General features: G+C 39.1%; 1 protein-coding gene across 2 annotated transcripts in view; it reads right to left on the reverse strand.

The window, feature by feature from the left end:
• raph1a (Ras association (RalGDS/AF-6) and pleckstrin homology domains 1a) overlaps positions 1–6,289 on the reverse strand; it is a 131,804-nt gene that overhangs the window by 25,938 nt on the left and 99,577 nt on the right. The gene's annotated exons all lie outside the window — the stretch shown is intronic.

Genomic DNA, 6,289 nt, shown 5'->3' on the forward strand with positions numbered 1-6,289 from the left:
AAAGAGTTGCCGACATGGTAATATGATTCATACTATAAATATTTGAATTACATTTTTTCCAAGACAAAAGCATGTGTGAAGGGAATCGAACGAAAGACAAATTACATTAACAAAGAGAAAAACAAAAAACATGCAAAAGACAATGAACTTTGAGGCTTTATTAAATCTAGGATCCCTAAGGCTCCCGAGAGCTCCCAAAGCTCTTCCATCTGCTGCTGGATTAAGAATTTCTTAATCAACCATCCACAAACTGTTAGACGTTGTCCCCACCTCTCTTTCTCCATTACACTGAGCACTGGCTGCCCTCAATGTTGTGTACTATACTCCCTGTATACAAATGACTGTACAATCATAAGAACCACCACTCTAACTCCATCATCAAATTTGCCGATGACGCCACTGTGGTCGAACTCATCTCGGTTGGGGGGTGAGTCTGCCTAGAGATGAGGTCAACAAACTGTCTTCGTGGTGTTTGGTGAACAATCTCACACTAAACACCACGAAAACTAAAGAAATAATCCTGGACTTTCGCAAACGCAGTACAGATCTGGCCCCACTCCTCATAAATGGAGTATGCGTAGACAGGGTCCAGTCCTTCAAATTCCTGGGGGTCCACGTCACGGATAAGCTCTCCTGGTCTACCAACACCACGGCAGTGGTGAAGAAGGCCCAGAAGCGACTCCATTTCCTGAGGGTGCTCAGGAGGAACAACTTGGACACTAGGCTTCTGGTAACCTTCTATAGAGCCACTGTGGAGAGCATCCTGGCATACTGCATTACAGTGTGGTACGCTGGAAGCACGGCAGCAGACAGAAAAGTCATGCAGAGAGTGATCAATACCGTCCAGAAGATCATTGGCTGCTCTCTGCCCTCACTGGATGACATTGCCAAACCTTGCTACCTCAGCAGAGCCGGGAACATTGCTAGGGACCCCTTCCACCCTGGTCACAACCTGTCCCAGCTGATGACCTCTGGCAGACGCTACAGGTCTCACAAAATACGGACAAATACACTCAGGGACAGTTTTTTCCCCCAGAGCCATCAGGGCTCTGAACTTGCACTAGCATGACACAAAATCCCTTCTGTGCAATAACTTCGGGGTGTGCAATATCTTAGATTGTGCAATATTTTAGAATTACATTGCCCGGACGTGACTTTTTAAATTACTTATGTTTTTACTGGGACACGCACTTTGTGGAGTAGCACCACCAATTTAATTATACGCAGCCGTTGTATAATGACAATAAAGGCTTTTAATTTTGATTGATGTGATGCAATTCTATGACATCAAGATTTTTTTATGCAAATGAGGCCACTGATTATAAAATTTGAGACAAGACCATTCTGGATGTCACCATTTTGCCCTGGTAATCATTCAACTATTGAAATGCGTTGTCAGAGTGCATTAACATGGTATAGCGCAACACGTATGATAAAACTGCATTTGTTGCTGTCTTTCTAAAAAGTAAAAAAAAAGACAAATATGATATTTACTCATTAAAACATAATTCCCCTATTTTTAAAGATGCATCACAGAAGGTTCCAATTCATTTTCCTCTTAATTAGTTATGATAGTAAACACATTTCATGAACCCCAATTTTTTAAGTTTAGACAGCAAAAGGTTTTCAAATTTCTTCCCTTCCGTAATGAAGCGGATCAAATCATACCAGTACATTAGAGCTAGGCGATGACAAAAATTGTTATTGCGATAAAAAAATCAGATCTTTGTTTCAAATTTGAAGCTTCAAACTTCTGTGGATAAGTAAATAAATTATGCTCCTTATTCAAATATGAAAATAACTATGTTACCATACTTTATTAGAAAAGAGAAAATGAAATTTGATGATTTTAAAAAAGTATATTTGTTGTTCTGTCGTGCAATAAAGATAAGAACCCCCCCCCCCCTTACACTATGAAAAGTAAAGAATAAAACCTGCAGAAATTTTGACAAGCGTCTTTATTTTTATAAATTTGCCTTCAAACCAAAAGTTGCTGTGCATTATGACATAAAATAATCAACTGAAGACATAATCCCCATTGGCAAGCAGACTACTTTCAGCCTCAGACAAAGAAACATTGTAAATTGTGGCCATTTACAAAACAAATAAAATAATTAAATGAACTTAACCCATTTTAACGCAAGATAACCAGTTTTAGATTTTTGCAACATTTTCAGAAAATGTACATGAATTGGGAAACACCTTGATATCAAGGTAGAAAAATATTACAGGCTGTGCTCAAATGAGGACAGTGGGTTAAGGACATTTCTTTTAGTGGAAGTGTTGTCCTGGATTTCATAATCGCTCATTTTGGCACCAAGCTAAAAACACATTTGGATTGGATAGGATAACTTTATTCATCCCATATTCAGGAAATTTCATTGTCAGAGTAGCAAGAGGGTGAGAATGCAGATACAGGAAGACATTTTAGACATAAATAGCATACAACAAATATCAAAAATTTCCTTGTCATCCTCTTCTCCTGAGTGTTGGTTTGGAACTACCGTTCATGTCGCAACAGCGCCCCCGTTCTCTGTGGGGGTTGGGTGGTATAATTGCAGTTTAAAATTTTCTAATTTTTATCATTTTTTTGTCATTATTGTTGACAAAAAATATTTCAAGATAATTTTCTATTGCCAGTAGAAGTTAACTGAAATAGGCACCAGTATGCCCGTGACCCTAGAGAGGAGGCATAGAAAATTAATTAAGGATTCTCCAACAAACGGTTCTATGTATTAAATTGTTGGTTACATGTCCTTGAAAATAGTATGTGCAGAGACTCCAACAACCCTAGCAAACAACATATTAGATAAAAAGCGAAAAGTGTATCTGTGTTCCATTATGGAAGTAACAGAGCTTAAATTTAAAAAAGTTTACCCCGTGAAATTTGAAGTTCAAGAAAAACTCTAGCTAGAATGTGAATGAGGAAATGGTAGTTTGGAATTGTGCATAGCTAAAGAGAACTTGCAAAGCAAACATATTTTTCTCCCTTTACTGTCCACCGAAAGTCAGTGAGACAAAGGGCCTTCATATTGCCCCGTCCGTAATGACTCAAAACCCGGTAATTGGCCTGTATTTCTAATTCTTATGGGGGATTGTTTTTCTGTGTTTTTTTAACAATAATATGCTATGAATGGTTATGGAATAAGAAAGAATTAACAGGTTACAAATATTTTAACTTTTTCAAGAGACACATTTTAAAACTTTGGTTTGAGCAAGAAACAAATCAATGCACATGATTTATTTTCATGGATCACATAAGATATGACGAACGAGAACTGCCCCCCCTCCGTGAATTGCGACTTCTAATACTATGATCTTTCACCACTGGCTTCAACATTCGGGGCTTCAGCACATCGCGTTTTTTTTAATATTGGAAAAAAACGAGACAGTGACCGAAAAAGTGACGTTGCTACATGTGCTAAAGTCGTAACATGCCATTGCGGCATAAATGAATCTACCATGCGTTTTACCAAGAAAAAAGAAGCGAACATTTGGAAGACGGCCACAGTACAGTGGTAGCTCGACATACGAGTGACCCGACATACGAGCAATTCGAGATACAAGTAAAATTTTGGGCAAATATTTATCTTGAGATACGAGACAAATTTTGATATACGAGCAGACAGCGGATGCGAGATGCTGCTCTTAAGAACATAAAGGGCACTGTCTCTCTCCCCGCAACTCCCTCGTGTAATGTCTCTGGTCGCAACTCTCTCTTTGTAATGTCTCTGCGAGCACTGGGCGGAGCGTTGCATTTTTTCAGTGTTTTTTCCCCCGTTAGTCAGTGTGAATGGCGTATATACTACTTCTCGTTGGTAAGTAGTCGTGCGTTATCCTATTGTGAGGACATTTGTGTGCATCATTTTGGGAATATTTTGAAGGGAATACAAACTCAAACAACCCTCGATATTGACGGAAAGTCAGTGTGGAGGCGGGGCAAAAAGAGCCAACCCGGGAGAAGGTATCAAAATGTCAAACAAAATTAGAATTAAGTTTAGTGTTAGGTTCGATTAAACTTATTTTTGAGTGTCTGGATCGTAATCCAAGTTCATTTAACTTTGTTTATGTTATGTTACGCTAGCATTGCCGTGCAAAAAGCCCCCCCCTCTCTGTCTGTCTCTATCTCTCCCACCCTTCGAAATCCGTATAATTTTAATACTATTAAACACATTTTAGTAATATTGAACCACTAGTTATGTGTTACTTTGTTAATAGATGGCGAATTAGAACAAGTAAAACATTTTTTCCAATCCAATATCCTGTTTTTGGTGTTTTTTCAGAGGGTTGAAACGAATTAATGTTTTTAGTTCATTTCAATAGGCAACGTTCGTTTGAGTTACGAGAAAATCGACATACGAGCTTAGTCCCGGAATGAATTAAGCTCGTATCTCGAGGTACCACTGTATCCTTTTCCAAGGACACGAAGCGAGTTGTAACCACTATGAATAAAAAATGGCCGTGAAGCTGGCATGACGAGACATCTGCAGCAGATCTTCAATATGGCACGCAGATTACTACATTCTTCAGGAGATTGCTGACAACATGAATTTAGCAATCGTCTTGACAGTGTCATGTCATCGTACAAAAGCATATTCGTACAAGAAAAGAAACTGTGATTGCCATGTTCCTTGTGTGCCGAAAACCTCTCGCAAAAAGTAGCTCCTCCTGTGCCCTTAGTCGCCTCCTAAAGATTCCTTCGATGATCCAATGCCTCTCGAATCTGACGAAGAGGACTTGGACTAAACCTCACAATAACCTGTTTTTGTCTGTTTAGTTTATTTTTATTTTTTAAATCATTGCACAGATGAACTATTTTCACTGAGTACAGTACCTAAAGTATTCATATTTTTTAATTTATAGATTATATTTAGATATTAATACATTTGTCTTTTTATATGCCTATATTTTTACTTGTATTTTTGTATAGGCGCGAAAACATGTATGCAGTAATCAGAGCTGCCAACCTCCGTTCACCCCATTTCAGGAGTGACCTTGTCCCATTTCCGGAGTTTCTCCGGAGTGAATGCGATTCACGCAAAATAAATATGCGCTGAAGTCACACAAGACGAATCATCTGTCAGAACTTGTAACTCGGATGATTCAAAATGCTCTCGTGTTACCGAATTCTTCCAGTTTACAGTGCAGTTGAAGATGGCGATAGCCGTAGCGGTGGTGTGAATTTCGAGGCATTTAAATGGGAAATTTGATACTTTTACGACATAAATTTATCCAAAAAATTTAAGTGACAACTTTTAGGGATTTCCAGAGTTTAGGGAGGTTGTCCGGAGTCCCAGAGTTTGCCTTGCATTTCTGGGTAAACTCCTGAAATTCCAGAGTAGTTGGCAGCTCTGAGTAATAATAAGTGTGATCCTACTTTATCTGCGATATTCGAGGGATTACTGTATATTTTCCTGCAGCACCTTAATATAAAGCTCCTTATTTAACCAAAAATGTGAGATGATATGCTTGAAAAGTTAAAGCAGGTTTCCTGCTTAGTCAGTAATTGGATTAAAAGTCACCAGTTAATTCAAATACCATCTTCCTGTTCAAGCCTGGGCGACCAGTGTCCCAGTGGTTAGCGCATCAGCCTCACAGTTCTGGGCTCTAGAGTTCCTTCCCAGGTCAGTCCTCACTGTGTTGAGTTTGCATGTTCTCCCCGGGCTTGCATGGGTTTCTCCAAATACTCAGTTTCCTCCCACATCCATAAAACATGCAGGGTAGAATGGTTGGACACTTTAAATTGCCCCCAAGCTATGAGCGTGACCGTGAATAGTTGTTCGCCTGAATGAATGTTCAAGCCTGCCTTTTAAAGGTTTGTGTCCAATAATATGATCATTTTTTTCCTCCCAGTTTCTTTATATACACCAATGGATTACTGGCTTCAAGATGTGGGTTACATCTCACACATTACAACACAGAACCTACATACAGATTGTGGCCGCCGGATGTGTGTGTCAAAGAGTGTTATGAGAAGTTGAAACTGATTGTACACTGTGTATGTGTACACCTCCAAAAACACTCTCTTCCATCTACCCCTCGAGGGTGTGTGCAGTTTTTCTTGCTGTTGCAGATCTGAGTGCTTGCAGCCTTTGTAAGATTCAAGCACACAGGAACAGCTGACCACTGTATTCAGGATTCAATACTTTTTCACATAAAGAAGTTAAAAAGTTGATTCTGTGCTAAGTGTGTGTGTCTCTCGTATGTGTCATCGTTTATCTTCAACCTACACAAGGGATTAAAGATGGAAATTAGCCCTCGGCTACAATCTTACATATTTATATATATT

The sequence above is a fragment of the Stigmatopora argus genome, chromosome 13, assembly GCF_051989625.1.
Source record: "Stigmatopora argus isolate UIUO_Sarg chromosome 13, RoL_Sarg_1.0, whole genome shotgun sequence".
NCBI lineage: Eukaryota > Metazoa > Chordata > Actinopteri > Syngnathiformes > Syngnathidae > Stigmatopora > Stigmatopora argus.